This window comes from Uranotaenia lowii, chromosome 2 (genome assembly GCF_029784155.1).
Source record: "Uranotaenia lowii strain MFRU-FL chromosome 2, ASM2978415v1, whole genome shotgun sequence".
In the NCBI taxonomy this organism is placed as follows: domain Eukaryota; kingdom Metazoa; phylum Arthropoda; class Insecta; order Diptera; family Culicidae; genus Uranotaenia; species Uranotaenia lowii.
Window position 1 is genome coordinate 359,543,425 of NC_073692.1, and position 17,111 is coordinate 359,560,535.

At 35.8% G+C, this 17,111-nt stretch overlaps 1 long non-coding RNA gene across 1 annotated transcript; it reads left to right on the forward strand.

Annotated features, from left to right (window-relative positions):
- Positions 1-8,872: 8,872 nt before the first annotated feature.
- LOC129741039 (uncharacterized) lies at positions 8,873-12,015 on the forward strand. The gene is made up of 5 exons (XR_008736425.1): positions 8,873-8,926; positions 8,992-9,164; positions 9,327-9,523; positions 9,593-9,923; positions 11,523-12,015. It is a non-coding gene; the product is annotated as an uncharacterized LOC129741039 (long non-coding RNA).
- Positions 12,016-17,111: the final 5,096 nt, after the last annotated feature.

The window sequence follows — 17,111 nt, forward strand, 5'->3', positions numbered from 1 at the left end:
AAAATAGGTAATTTTTACATAAAATGTGTGTTTTCAATCATTCAAATCTCTACTAGTTCCACCGATTTCCGCGCTAATTTCAAATGGAAATGGTTTCGCTGATCATAAAAAATAATCACAAAAATAGGGGTGTTGCGAAAATGTGCACTTTTTGATGGACGAGCCTTCCAAAATTGCCAGTAAAATACACTAAATGCTTTCTATAGAGCTTCAGCAACTTCTAAACCCATCATAATGTATGAGACAAATGTAGATCGTGTTTTGTTACAACTTTGTTTCAAAGATAGCGAACTATTTTATCCAATCTACAACGTATCAGGTTCAAAAAACTGTTTTTTCAAGATATTTTTTTACTTTGACTGTAACTCCTGAGGGTGATGTGATAGGACTTTGACATATTCAATAAACTTATGTATTTTGATCAGATAAACAACTTTGTCGAAGACATCAAAGCCCTAATTTGAAAAACAAAAAAGTTAGCATTTTTATCTCGCTATCGGTGGACCCCTTGGCAAAAATTTTGATACTAGAATATGCTCCTTGTAAAACTGAACAATGTTGCAGAAGACATCAAGTATCTATCTCTTCACCCCTGGGCGCTATTAATTTCGTACAGCTAGATTGATGTTCTGCACCACTGTGCATTGACTACTAGGACGTGGCCGGCGCCGTAATTGGTCATTTTCAAAGGGAGAGCATGAGTTTTGTGCATTGTGAATGAACTGCTAGTCCCAAGCACCATTCTTTTGGCCCTTGCACAAAGCTGATGGCCTCGATCAATCACGGAGTAGCAACCATTGGCGAGGTAGAACTTGTTCTGCTTAACCACGCCAGCGATCATGGAATTTGAAGTGCGTCGATTGAGGAAAGTCTAATCAAATAAGCTATCTGAAGTTTTAAAAGAATAATCATATCTAAGCATTTCAAGTTCAATGATTTAAGGTGGATATGAGTAGTCAACTAAGCTAAGCTAAGCTAAGGTACTCAAAGTTGGTTTCGAATGTACCGAATAGTGAAATTTGGCCAACAACGGCCGAATTCTGAAACCTTTTCATTTATTCGGTGAAACGAATATTTGCCCGAATTTTAGGTCAAACATTTTGTCCAGCTTTTAGGGAAAAAACACAAGCGATTATATCAATTTCCTTCGATTTCGTTCATTTTGATGTCCCTCATGTTTTTGAGTCGATTATTTTCAATCATCGATTCTGGAATTATGGAATTATCCATAAGATTTTCTTCTAGTTTGATTTCTGGTCTATCCAAGATTTCAAGAGTTCAATTTCATTTGAGCGCGCTACATTGAAAAGTCGAATGAATTTCAAAATGTTACCACTCACTGAAAGGACTAGAGATCGCCTCTAGGGCGTTAATCAAAAAGAGATTGAATTTTAGCGGAAGCTAGGAAAAACTATGTCGAAACATTCAGAATTAGATGAAGGTCGAATCTGAGCAAAAAATCTTCAAAAAAAAAAAGTTGTTTAATGAAATTCTAGGCAGTTCTTTTCATTGAAAAAAATTGAAAAAAAATGTACGCCAAATCTGAAAAAAAAATCTATATTATTCAAAATTATACAAGAGAAAAGTGATTGAAAATTTTCTAAATTAAATTTTTTACCAAATGACATCAGCTGCGTCTACATCGTATGAAAAAAAAGCAGATTGTAGCCTTTCTTACAGTCAGTTAATCATAAATTTATGAGTACATATTATACAACACGATAGTTTTCTTGTTTCTGAATCATCAAATTATTATAAAAGAATCTCTAACGCAGTTAATTTAAAAATAAAAAAAAAATCATATGTAGGATAAAACCTATTCAAAAAATTATCATAAATTTTTAACAAATAACTTTATATGCAACTGATTGGCTATTTTTAATTACTGTATCCTGGTACAGTATATATGATGCAAATTCTATGAAATTTTTTGAAATAAGTAAGTATAATCTCAATGAACTTTTTTTGGAGTTAGAGTTTATGGTAAGTTTAAAATAACATTAACAATAATATTTAAAAATAGATGCCCAACAAAAAATTTCAGAATCAGCCAAACTGACGAAAAATTTGAAAAATTTACAAAATTGACAAATAAAATAAAAAATCACAAAATAAACATAAATGAAATAATGGATAAAAGTGACTTAATTAACATCAATGACAAAACTGACGGAATTGACAGAAACGACAACATTGACCGAATTGAAAAAAATACTTAAAAATGATGAAAGCGACAAAATCGCCAAAATAGACAAAAATCAGAACGAAAAAAAAATGATAAGAAAGAACATAATTGACAAAATGGGGAAAAATTAAAATTATCAAATTGAAAAAATTAACAAAAATTCAAATAATTGAAAAACGTGACAAAAATTAACCATATTGATAAAATTATCTAATTTAACTAAACCAACAAAATTTTAAAAAAATTGACAAAATTAGCAAAATTGATAAAACTGACAAAACAAACATAACTCCAAAAGTTTATTGAGTCATTTTGATCATGTTTATCAATTTTGTAAGTTTTGTGGTTTTTTTTTAAGTTTCTTTATTTTTTGACAATTTGTTCAATTTTTGAGAATTTTTATCAATTCAGTAATTTTTGTCATATCGACCCATTTTGTCACATTTATCATTTTTGCTCAATTTGTGAGTTTTGACAAAATTTTTTATTTCTCCATTTTTGTTATTTTTAGCATTTTTGTTATTTTGTATCGTGTAAATTTTGGGATGTTACTGCCAATCGCTCGCGTTTTTCTTTCCGTCCGCTAAAATTTTATAGTATTTTTCAATTTTGCAACCTAAAATAAATAAAGAAATGGCAAAATGTGTTTAAATGGATGGGATAAAGTTTGAAAGTGTGCACCGGATGTTTTATGAATTCCCCGTGATATACGTTTAACTTTAAAATGATTCCTAATGGGTGGCTGCGTAAGCAACGAAATGAAAAGGTTTATTATGCCTGGCTATCTTTGGGTTTTTGAAAAAAGTACTCTATGGGAGGAGTGATCGGAAAAGTTGCATGAAGGTAACTATTCGCTCAAAAAAATATGGTTTTGTGCGATAAAGCAATTTTAAGGAAAATGTGCGCAAAAAGTGCATAGCTTGCAAATGGCTACGTTTTCGTCTAAAAGGTTTAGTAAAGCAATAGGAAAAGGAAGAAAAGTTTGCGAGGGGAAAACTGTAGGATTCGATTTCCGGATTGCTAAGATGTTGGTTTTTTGTGTCTAGGGTAAAAAGACGTGTTCTGCTATCTGCGCACGATTCGACACATTGAAGAAAACCTATTTTTGAAAATAGATCCGAAGTTATGTTTAATGGAAAGGGTTAGGTGAAAGGTGAAAAGTTGGCACCCAGAAAAAGAAAGGTTTTTTTTTGGAAAAGTGTGCTTTCATTGTGGTTTTCTAATTCATTGCGCTGGTAGGTTACCGAAGAAGAATTCCGACGAAGAAACGCGCACACGATAAATATTTTTGGAAAAAAGTGTTATTATTGAATTGCATTAAATCGCATATTTTAAATGTTTTTTTTTTTTTTTGAAATATTGTATCAAAATATATCGGTAGTGAGCCTTACATTTTAAATATACAACGTTAACTGAAGGATGTTGGCGCATTCACCGTATTCAAAATTCGATATCGATTTGAAATTTGTGGTTAGATTCGAAAATTCGAATACTTTAATACTGAAACTTTATGTGCTTTATATGTGTATGAAAACAATCAAGATAATCAAATGTGTAAATTTCCTTTAGGTGTATGGGAGGGAACATTTTTTGTTAAATCTTTCGAGCTCATACTGACTTCAGAAGGTTTTATACTCTTGTAAAGTATTCCGTTTATCTTTTAAAGAGCAAGTTAAAGCGCTTTAAACCTGATCTTCGTGAACAAATGATACACAAATTCACACAGATACACACAAATACACAGAAATCGTCAGAGTTCGTCGAGCTGATTCGAGAGGTACCTATAAAGTAGGCTTGCCAGATACTTTCAGAGAAAAGCGGGACATTTCACAACAAAAAAGCGGGACACAGCCGAAAAAAGCGGGACATTCAAGAAACTCTTAAAAAAGCTGTATTGCATTACCAAACTTATACGTATACCATCAGCCAAAGTCATTTATAGATAGTACACTAAGGTTTTCTTGTAACGCGGATTGATTTGGCTCAGTTTTTCTTACTTGACTTCTATTTACACGGTTTTTTTTATCATAAACACCGTTATTTTCCACAGTTCTTGCAAATTAACACGTTATTTGAGAGAAATATTTCGTGTCGTACATGTAAACGGTGGATTTAATATCGCGTAAAAAACCTTTGTGCACCTAAGATTCTGTCGAAAAATAAAGATCTATAATAATTTGGATGACCCTCCTTAAACAATATTTTCTTCATAACCAAAGTTATTTACATTGCATTGATTGAACGTGCTCCTAGAACGCTTAACTGAATCAGAATCTTATTGTATCTTCAGGGCTAAACAGTATTATCTTTATGCAAACTCTGAAAAATTTATGCATACTTTGAGAAAAAAGACGTATTCAATTTTTTTTGTTCTGTGTTGCTAATTTTGAGAAAATAGACTTATTCTGAAGATTTTTTGTTGAGTGAATGAATTTAAGTTTATGATAAAGTTTGATTTTTTCCAGAGTAAGTCAGTGAATTTCACAAAAGTTCTCCATGAAAAAAGCGGGACGTTTTGAGGGAAAAGCGGGACGGCGGGACATTCAACAAAAAAGCAGGACATGTCCCGCTTTTGCGGGACGGATGGCAACCCTACTATAAAGGTATGTCTTAGACTCATAATTGATGATCTCTCAAATCGACCAATAACTATACCCTTCTGTAGGAATGGCAAAAATGATGTTCATTTCCAATTAACTCTTAAAAAGCGTTTTTGGACGCAAAAACTAAAACTTTTCAAAGAGGAGTTTGATGTTTTTATTTGATGTAGCTAGTAATGAAAAAAAAACCCGTGCATATTCCGGAAAGTATTAAAAAATATCTGGGCATCCTGGCCAGATTTAACTTATCTCAAATTTTTGATTGAGTTTCGAGTTTACAATCAAAGTATGAAACTTAACTTGTTGGCATTCTCCAGAACTATCTATAATGAAAGACACACGGAAGATTTCCGAAACCTGAAAAAACTTAATATGGAAGAAAAAAAATTAGATCTATTGGAGATAGCATAAAGCCAATTCACTTAGTGATTTTTAGCTTCGTAGCTCTTTCCACATTCGTTAAGGAATGTCTATTAAGTTTTATTATTTTAACTCAGACTCGCTTATAGCGAGATATCGCAGAGTACGAAAACGTAGTCTGGCAAATCTTAGAACAACTATTTGGTAGGGCGAATATTCGACTTAACGGTTTTTGAAAGGTACTCTGCGCATCTCTATTATAAAACTCTTGCTCACCGAGAAAGACATCAAAAGATCGGAAAGATCCAATCGAAAACAAATCTGTTTGATAAATATTTTTCAAGAAATAATATTAATCCAAAAATTTAAACTGAGTTGAAAAAATCTATCTTGCTAAGATCGATCCAAGTTCGACAAATCCTAGTCCCTTGGAATTATCCGATTGAGCTGTAGTTTTGCACGTACAATTTCATTAGCTATATATATATATATATATATATATATATATATATATATATATATATATATATATATATATATATATATATATATATATATATATATATATATATATATATATATATATATATATATATATATATATATATATATATATATATATATATATATATATATATATATATATATATCTATATATATAAAAATGAATGTTTGTCTGTCTGTCTGTTCCCTATAGACTCGGAAACTACTGAACCGATCATCGTCAAAACTGGCATCTGAGGGTTTTTGAGGCCGGGGATGGTTTCTGTAATAGTCAAAACTCCATCCGACTTAAGGGAGGGGGGGCTTCCATACAAAATTTGTAGTTTTTCGAAACAAATTAAAGTCATGACATCCATTTTCTTGAGATTTTTTTTCCTTTGGGCGGTTTGTTTTTCGTCTCCAAGGTCGAGGCGTCGAGCCAACGTCGCAAAAGGGTAGTAACCCAGGCATAGCATACTGACCCGTAGGAATATTTTGGCGCGTTATTCTCAACCAAACATATTTTCTTTGAGGGGTTTGTTTTTCGTCTCCATGGGCGAGCAAACGTCGTCGCAAGAGGATAGTAACCAAAGCACACTGTTCATTGATTGCTGAAAAATTTAACAATAAGGCGCCTGTTTCTCAAACACGTGGGGGCGATATGCAACCTAGATGTGTTTTTTCCTTGCTTATTTGATTTGTACACAGCACGTGGTAATAAATGACGCCTAGATGTGACACGGATTGGTATTTTATCAATCGAATCAAAACCAATTGAAAGTTTTGCAAAAATACTTCTTTATTTAGTTCGTGTTAATGTAGGTAGCATTCGACTTTTCATTCAAGGAACATTAGAACATGTTCAAATGTTCAACTTTTTCTGTTAAAAAAATTAAAATTATGTTTTCTTCTAGAAATTGTTACTTCGGCCCAAATACACAACTGAAATGAATTTAGAAATGAAAATGGGAGCTTTTTATTTTAAATTATTCTGAAATAACCATCGTACTTTTTGCTTACATACCAATTCAAGTACGTACTTAACATGAAAAGTGTTTTTGCGTTACATGGCTGCATAAAAGAGACTTTTGATCCGCTTCGTTTTTGAAAAGCGAGACTTTAGAACTGATATTCAACTGGACGCAAAATTTTAAGAGAAATTTTTAGTATACCCTTAAAGTGTTAAAAACAATATTCCCTTCTGTCAACTTACACGGTGGGGCAAGGACAAATGTCGAACTTTTAAGAAATTCATCTTCAAAATGATTCAATATGTTGGAAAGACCAGAAGGGGTATTCCGAATGTTGAAACTGAAGCGTATATTGAAAATTCTTAAATTTCTTTGTAAATGAAGGTCATTTCCTTTGAACAGCATTTGTTAAAAGTGAAGTAACAAACATTAATTTATATTGCAGGAATACTGCAGATATATCAGTGAAACTTGATAGAACAAAAAGCAGGAATTCGTATTAAATCAATTTTAAAGCCATTACTCTGACGCATCTGTAAATAAGCTGCTTTGCATTGACACTTGCTCCAATATACGGGACAAATGTGAACTTAGAAATTTGTTTTTGCCAACATTTTTGAATATTTGACTTTCAAAGAGAAAATATAAAAAAACGCTGAGAACTTATTTAGGGGTGCAACTGATATTTTTTTAAATATTTTTACCGTAGTAAATTTATTAAATAAAGAAATTTGCACTGTATTTATACATAACTAATTTAATATATTTTTCATTACCATGATAAGTGCTGCTTGGGTATCGAGCCGGTTTAATTTGTCTACCTTCTTCAAGCAGTGGGGGACAAAACTGAAAAAGATGGGAGAGCTCCCATGTAAATTTAAGATAAACCCGAGCAGACTATGATGCCTAAAACGAGAGGAAACTGAAAGCAAAATAAGCTGTGAACAGCAAAATGAAAGCATTATTTGCTGTTGGTTTTTTGGCGACAGCAAAACTAAGCATCATTAAGGTATCAATAATTTTATTTTGATAGCAAACAAAGACCAAATTGAGGTGCCTACAGCAAAATATTAGCATAATTTGCTGTGTCCCTCTGCGAGAGCAAAATTTTGTTTCATTTTTTTTTTTTAAATTTGAAAATGAAATAAAAAAAATCGATAGGAATTTCTTTTTTTTTTCTTATAGCAAAATTTTACCAAAACAAATGCATATTCATTTTCAACAAACGTTCAGTAACAATATAAAAAAATACGTAAAATGTTATTGCGCCAACGGCATTGTCGTTTTGTAAAAGCGGAATAGGTGTGGAATAATAAGAAGTCGTTACCAAGGAAGAAGTCATCAGTACCACTAAAATCACTATTTCGCACTGTCCAGGAGAAATTTGTAAAATTTCTTCTCAGAATCATAATTAGAGCGCAGATGCTTATCATCACTAACATCCACCAAAAAATTATTCCTCTACAGCGATTCGCACTTCCGATCCGTCTTACTGTTGATGTGCAGAGCTTGTCCATCTCCAACTTTCTGACAATTTCAGGATGCTGTTTATTGACGGATGCTGCTCTATATGACTGCATTGGACTCGAAATTTACTGCTGCACCTGCGAAAAATATATCGATTTCATATAAATTTAGAAAAAAAGTTTAACAAAAACAAAAACCTTACCAGGAATTTTGTCACGATTAATATTTTTGACGGATTTTGTTTTAATATTCTCCTTCTCTTCTAACGAAGCGAGCTAAACTAAAAGGTTGTCAAATTGTAGGGATGTGTTTGGCTCTCCAGCGGCCCCTTTTATTTCTTTCATCGACACATTGAGGTTCCAAGGCACTGGAAGGACTAGAATAGTTATATTCTAGTCTAACCAGTTCGAGTATACGAAAGGTGTGTTCAATGGATCTTATTCAATATCGACAGATAATTTGAAATGTAGCTTGCATTTTATCACAACTAAGAGTTCATTTACACTTAACCTTGAACATGAACACAGTCAATCACGGTTAACGGTTAAGTGTAAATAGATTTTCAGAACTGATGGGCTGTGTAATATAATGAAGTAAGTTTTATAACAAATTGTCTGGCCATCTCAAATAAGATCCATTGAACACACCGTTTGTTTACTCGAACCGGCTAGACTAGAATAACTATTCTAGTCCCTTTAGAACCATTGCCAAAACAAGGAAAAAAAATCCAACCGGAGTAAAAGAGACCGATTGAGGGCCAAACACATCCCTACAATTTGACAATATTTTAGTTTTGCTCGGCATACCAAAAGAGGAGAAGATAAAAACAAAAGCCGTGAAAATATCGTGACAAAATTGAGGTGTGGTTTTTATTTGCGTTAAGCTTTCCGTTCTGAATTTATATCAAATCGGTTTGTTTTCGCAGGTGCAGCAGTAAATGCAATCCTATAGAGCAGGACCCGTCAACAAGAAGCATGCAGAATTTGCCTCCAGACAGATGGAGAAGGACAAATATTCCACTCCGAAACCATGGTTTGTAAGACGGATGGCCTCGTTTAAGGAAAACATACCAAATCAGTGTGCCTCGGATGGCTTAAGGTAAGTGAACTTATTTGTTATTACGAAGTTATGGAATTCCGGAAAATCTGCTTAAGTTTTCGTAGAACTTGTGCTAGATTATGCTGGATGAACAATCTATCGAAGTGCTTGACTCTTTTCATGAATCCTTCATCAAAAGACACTGTTTTCTTAATATTACAGCTGGCTTCTGTTTCTGCCCAAATCGTATTCCTGCTCAAATTCAATCGAAGTCGGAATTTTCATTCGGATAAAACGATTTCAGTGGGATTGGATGAGCCTTGCACTGTAGCAACAAAATTAGAGTAAGCAGGAAACAACAGGCGCCAGTTGAGCATGAATTCAATTAGATTTTGGAGAAATATAAGGACAAATTTACGGTGAGTTTTTTTAAAATATGAATAATTGTAATATAGTTCTAGCTTAGCCATTTTTTTTTTTCTTCGCAGCAGCAACAATCAGATGGCTGAATTATTCCAATGCTACCATATTTGATTTCACATTACTTTTGTGGCACTTCATTGTTCCGATAGCCACCTAGAACTACATCTTCTTATTCCGAGATCTGGATCTGCGACTCCAATGAAAATCAACAAAGGGAAGATGCGAAGCAACTTCGTTTAAATAAGCAGGAACAGAGTTCACAAGCCAGATGAACTGAATATTGATGCTACTGCCACCACCACCATTGAGCGCTCTGACTGAACCTAGTAAGACTCTAAAATTGGAGTAGAGAACACTGGAAACGAATTCCGATAAAACGTCCGAAAACGGCACAAGGTAAGATGATTGCTATTATGCTGAAGTGACGATATCGACGATATACGTCTAAAGTACCCAGTAGTGGGAAATTTGGTTTGTCACAGTATTTCTATGGCTTAATTAAAAAAATATTTTGCTATCACGCTTTTAGATTGTATATTGTTTTGGTTTTTCTTGACATAAGATGATACACAGAAAAATTGAGAGCCAAATGAATCGCAAAATGATTCCTAATTTTGCTTATTCTGAATCTCCAACGATACCGCGTTTTTCGTAAATTTTGAGACCAAATTCATGCTTAATTTTGCTATCGTGGAAAATAGGTTGATGCTTTATATTAGCGTCATTGTGCTTTCCAAGCTCTCAGATTTTGAGGTGTAGTTAAGGTCTCAATTTTAGCAAAATTTGGTATCACTTTGCTAACCATGTATGGAAATTTTTGCTCTCATTTTTGCTGTGTACCACCTTATGTCAAGCAAAATGAAAGCAAATTATCCTCTCAGGGCGTGATAGCAAAATTTGCTATAATTTTGCCATAAAGGTCTGCTCGGGAAGAGCTTTTCAAAGAAGGGACCATATTTAAAAAGGTTTTTTTGGGTACAGAGTACAAATTTCAGATCTTGAAAAACGAGTTTAGAGATCATGTTTCAGTAAATAATATATACTATTTTCGAATTGCAATTCAGAACTGCAGCTGCAGCTCTCATTTCAAAGTTGTTGGTTCTGAAGTATGATGAGGTTTGATTTAAAAAAATGCTCTCTAAAATCTAAATTTGAATAAATTTTTACAAATAACATTTATTTCCGGAAGGTGTAGCAAAGCACAACGGGTCAGCTAGTTGCTAATAATTGTTTTGGTTATTATTATATTATTATCAAAACAATTTGCCAGAAAGTATGACATCCAGTAAGTTTTTCTCAACAAACTCATCAAACATTCTTTATCCAAACTGAAAGCCTTTTGGCAAAGAAAAAAATATAAAAAATTTGTATCTGGAGTTGATTTATTTAGACATATATCTTACCGAAATACGGTAGGACACATAATGTTTTCCAAGCTTGAAATCTCTCCAGCTAAGGAATAATTCAATGAAGGCCTAGTTAAGTCAAGACTGAGTAATGAATGAATGGAAAATACCTTGGGAATAAAAACCGCTTACTCATGGCTGTGGCTGGAGCTTATTTTCGCCCGAACAATGGAGCTACATAGAAAAGTGACTAAAATAATCATCATTTATGATAGAGTGAAAATACGCAACCTCCATGAAAAACGGCAACTAACCTCAAAACGGACCCCAATCTCGGCAAGGCACCATTTATCACCTCGTCCATATCAAAAGGGAAATCTGTTCGCCCCGTGTTTGGCTTCAAAGGGAAATTTTCCAACCACTTTGTCTAGGTTCTTTTTTTTTTTTTATTGTAGCCTTCTCCCATTTTCTTATCCATTCAATATGGTAAAACGAAACTTTTCCGACAACAAACGTTTGGCATTCGGCTTCGTTGCTGCTTTTGCTACTTTTTGGTGCCAACCAATCTACTTCAGAGAATAAATCAACTTCATAATTGCGGTCATTATATGCAAATTAATTATTAATAATATTTTTTTTTGTCTTACAGATTTTGTTGATGCCACTCTCTGGGCTGAGTTGTTTTATGTATGGTTAGTAATTCTCAGACCCTTTATTCCAGCCCTTTTTCAGAGCAGCGCAAGTCACCAAAAGAAAAATCAGCAACATTCTCTCAGGCCTTTCAAATGCTGATTGATTTTTGTAAGCAAAACCCTTTGGAGGTGAGAGGAAGGAGAGTGCCTGAATGGAGGAAGAACTGTTAATTATCACGTAATTAATGTTACCTCACAAGAAAACACAAGCCGCGTTTTATACATATGTTTAAAGTTGGTGCAAAAAAAAAACAATAATGGAACAACATGAGCCATCTAGCGTTAGTGCAAGGCCTAGCTATATTTGTTTAATTCCCGCTAATTGTAGAGAAATGAGACCAGCGGCTTACAAGTGTTGTTTGGGTGCAATATTTATGATGGAAGGTGTAATTGCAATCTGGGCAACATGTTCACAATCCACTTTGTTGCAATCAATTCCATGGAATGTTTTAAATATTTCAATGGAATGTTTTAATAATTTTCGCTATTTAAATGTTTTGAATTTTTGTTTGTTTTAGGTGTTCTTGCTATGTCCAATATACTGAGTCGATTTTGAGTCATTTTTGAATTTCTCAAACCCTGGGGTCTTTAAAGCTTCGTTTTGGTTCCAAATTCATCCATGATTTTTTGCAGAATTTCAAGTAACGTTTAGATGAGAAAATTTGAACTTTTAGGATTGTATGGGAAAATTGAATATTTTGTACTGAAAAGTCAACATTAGTTTTGTTTATTTTGTGAAACTGCGCCTGCTATTATTTATTGTGCCAATATGTATAAATTTTCAATAGGAAATTTCCCGCCGAACAACTTTGTCCAAAACCGTAACTTCGTATCTTATAAGAATAAAAAGTTATTAGCTGTTTAACAGGGGTATGTTTTTTGGAACTGATAAACATTAAATTCAAATGACACCGCTGTTTGTGCCCCGCAAAGCATTGCATGAAAAAAACACGCAAAATAATTTTCACTTAAAAAGTAAGTGAAACCTGTAGTAAATTCTCGCCATACGTAATTTCATTTGAATTTTAAGTGATGGGTCAAGTGAATTCACTTAAGTGACCGGTCAAGTGAACTACACTATGACGTTCGAGTGAAATTTATCTGAATTTCTTAGTAAGTTTCAAGTTAATTATCTCTCGCGTTTTTAACTAAAAGAACATTTATAGAACACCTCTTCGATTTCAAATACTTACATTACGCTTTCGCCATAAATTTATTGATTGGAAAATTCCATCGTAATCCCAAGGCAGATCGGTTACAGCGGATAGTGCGACTTCTAAATCTTCCCTGCTGCAAACCAGAAAATTTATCCAGTCCAACCCACAAGCTGAAACATGCTGAGCTGAACACCTTCAAATTACTTTTTCTTACATCACGTTTAACACAAACTACCGCCAAAATCGCCTAGTAAAGAATTGGGAAAAATCCAAATCCAGCATAAGCTTTAAACGCTGCTCTTTAGAATTTGCCATTTTGAACTCTGAAAATTAACACAATTACAACCCGACATTCATTTTCTCACTTCAAATTCAAGTGTCGACTGAAGTGAATGTGGATGAATTCACTTGAAATTTAAGTGACTGCCAAGTCAAATGTATATGCCGCACTTGAATGAAAGAAAATCACTGGATCCTTGGTTTTAAGTGAAAAATCATGTATATTTTAAGAGTGAATTTGGGTTCAGTGTAGCATTGCTGCCAGGGGTGCCAGGTGGTTTCGTCAAAAATCAGGACAATGCGAATCTTAAAATCAGGATTTTTCAGGACACCCCTTGATTCCAGGCTTCGGATTCATTTGAGAGCAAACACCCACGGAGCTAAAATCTGCTCCCACTCTTCAAGCGGCGAGAAGGAATGAAAAGGAGTGACCATTTGCCTCGAAGATGTAATGCTCCTAGGGAGTTCTTTAAGCCTCTCGCTCTGCTCTAAAAAGATGAATGAGCGCTCTTCGGGAGTAGCTCCGGGAGTACCTTCGAAGGAACGCTTTAAAGCAAACGTTATGAGCTGGGAATCTGGCTGGCTCGTGTTCGTTTGTTTTGGTTTGCGCCGGCGGTGTCATTTGGAAATGATTAAATATGAATAGCAAGGACGTGTTCCTGCTAATTATTTTGTTGAGTAGAGTGGCTCAAATAAGCAGATTGTTGTGTGAAGTTTACATGCAAAATTAAAGTCCAATAGCACAAGAAGGGATCGCGTAACTAGCCTCAAGTTTGTAAAGAAATTTAAAATATTTTGTTCGGGTAGCTATTATTTCATCAATAACCGTCAAACGGGGCATCATGCAACAGCAGGGTTAGATGCAAGAGGCTGAAAAAAACAAAAATTCCCGTACCAAGTTTTCGGTCAAGAAACCCGCAGGAAGAAGAAAAATGAAACGAGTGAAACACGTATAGGGGCAACATGGCGTCCTCATTGCAAAAATTTCAACCAGAGGCAATTTTTTAATAATCCTTAAAATGATATCTGCGGCTCGGGAATGTCAATCAAAGGGATCTTTGGTAACATTAAGAAATTATGGTTGGGCACAAAATGCAGAGTTTTCAGCATAAACATTGTTAAAATCGATTCTTAATCTGCAGTATGACAACAACAGATGTATTTGGCAACCAAAATGTTACCCTATTTCGAGTCTGTTATGGGGTGAAGTGTTTAATTTCGGGAACCACACTGACGTTCTGGTTCCAAAAATTTGGTACGGTGCGTATGTATGCGATTTGACAGCTGGTTCAGTCCTCTGGTTAGATGCTACATTTGTATAGGGAAAGAACACTTTATATTAAACACCATCCTAGGGATTTAACACATTTGTGGCCAATAAATAATAACGAAAGGTTTTTCTGATAAAATTTTGATAGCGTAGCTTAAGCTTATTTCTCAGCTTCGAATCGTTATATTTTTTTCGCGGGAATATGTTTTGAAATTATTATTTAAGCCTTTTTATTCAAAATTACTTCTGTCCCAATAATTAAACACAATGATTTAAATATTGAACAGGCAATGTTCTAACTATTGCACACGTAAACATTGAATATCATTGCATATATTTAGGGGTATTTCGCTTGATAGTATACCTAGCAGGGGCGATTTTGGTTGAGCTAGCAACCAAGAAGCAGTTTGTTTATATTTCCAAACACCAACCGATGTTTGTTCAATAACTGGTACATGCATTTCTTTACGAAACGATCTATAAATTTTTAAACGTTTTCATTTGATTTTTTCATTAAAAACAAAGTTTGTTGCCACTTATCTAGACTTTTTTTAGAAGGGTAAAAATCGTATGTTTTTGTAGATTTGAAAATAGCTGAAGAAGCCAATAATTTTTCTGACTATGGAATTTTTTTATGTCCCATCAACCCAAAGTCATTTTATTTACAAGCAGAATGGTTATCTGTAGACGTTAAGTATTCAAAAGCCATTTAAGTTGAAAAGTGTGCATGATGCCCTAGTTGATGGTACTTTTTTCAATACCGGCCGATTTCATTCAACAATAGTCTAAAATTCGTTGTGCTTACATCGTCGCACAGCCACCCCCATCAGCCAGTCAGCAGCTGTGAGCTACTTGAAGCAATCAAATATGTACCTAACTCGAACGCAATTCTGAATCGTCTTACGCAATGTGATTTCTCCCAGGGAGGCCTCTTTGGGAGGAGCGCAGAGCCTCTGAGGGAGCAAAGAGTGACTGGCGCTCTTAGCGATTCTGGCGGTAAGAGAAGCGAGAAAGAGCGATTTTCGACTGCCAGGAGTTTGTGAGTTCCTCCTCAATGAGTGGTACTGCTCTGCCTCTAATGAGTCGCGCCTCCGGATCCGTCCGAAGCCTGCTTGATTCATAAAAATAATAAGCAGCTCTGCTTAGATTGCATAAGGGCAATACAGGTGCTGTCAACACCTTGGTTGGCCTGCAGTTCATATCGAAAACACCATTTAAATATCATCTGAACCGAAGATTTCCATCTGTTAAATGGGTTTAAGTACTACTTTTATAACAGATTTATTAGCTATTTTCTCATAGTTAAACTACAAATTCGATTATATTTGAGAGGTTTTTATGAAAATCAGGACAATTCAGGACTTTTTAGGGACCAATTTTCAAAAATCAGGACATCTCGAGAGTTTTTGATAAATCAGGTCGGTCACTTGAAAATCAGGACAAATCCTGATAAATCAGGACACCTGGCACCTCTGATTGCTGCTAGCACGCTCAACAGCTGGAAACAGTTCATTGATCCTTGGTAGAGGTGTTTTGAACTACGGTTGGTCGCCAGCGACTTAAACCGAGCCAATTCTCTAAAACGGGCCAATTCTCAAAGTCATCTAGAAAAAGTTTTGATGGCTAAAAGACGTTGTTTTTCTGGGGTTACCAGAAAAATATCTGTCGAAAAATATCACCACTCGCATGCTGAGGCTATCAGACACCAGAAGCTACGCAAGGTTCGATTCGTTGTCGGTTCTGTTTCCACGCAGACGGAAGGCGAAGAGGAGTTTGCTGAGAACGGTAAGCGAAAAAGAGGGTCTCCAGGATAAACGAGGCCAAAGCGTGCCTGGTATTCTAGATCCGGGCGTAAAAGGGGATGCAGGGAAAGGCCAAGTTCCCGAAGCGCCAACTGGGTGGCAGACGGTTGAGCACAAAAGGAAAAACGCCACGAAGGCCAATGCCAAACCCAAGTCCAAGCCCAAACCGAAGCGGGCCAGGGACAAGGGGTAGGCGTTAGTGATGAAGGCACCAGAAGGAACCTACACCGATGCCCTCCGCCAGATAAGGACAAGCAATAGACTGGTGGGCCTAGGAGGGGATGTCAGGAAAATCCGCCGAACATGTTCCGGCGAGATGATCCTCGAGCTCCGACGTGGCTCGACGGTGAAAAGCGCGGAGTATAGTGTGCTTACCCAGGAGTTGGCGAAGCTGCGAAAATCCCTGTCCTTAGCACAATGGTTACCGTCAGGGTTAAAAACCTCGACGACATAGCCACGGATGGTGAGGTTAAGGATGCGCTGATAGATCTTTGTCAGATCGGTCAGGGTGCGGGAAGGTCCTCCAATATTCGGGACACAGGTGACTTTTGGGAAACTTCCGGTTGCGGCAGCAAACGCAGCACTCAAGTGTGGGCCACTAAAGGTCGGCTGGTCTATTTGCCAAATAGCCATCCCCCATCAACCGGAAAGGTATTTCCTTTGTGTGGAGTATGGTCACAAATCATCCGCCTGCAAGCACCCTGATAGGAGTGGCTCGTGTTGGCGGTGCGGTGAAGCCGGCCATCAGGCGGCTTGCTGCACCAAGGACGCAAAGTGTCTCCACTGCGGTGGAGGACACAGGGCTGGCAACCCTAGGTGCCCCGCCTTTCAAAAGGAGTCGGCTGCCCCTTCGCGGGGATAGAAGTGGTCCAGCTCAACCTCAGATGGCAGATGGCATTTGAGGAAAAGGATGTAGCGTTAGTGGCAGACCCGTATAGCAGGACCTCGGATGGCAGTAATTAGGTAACCAATAAAGCCAAACTAGCCGCGATATGGGTTACAGGAAGATACCCCATTCGAGAGGTGGTGTCTGTTGGA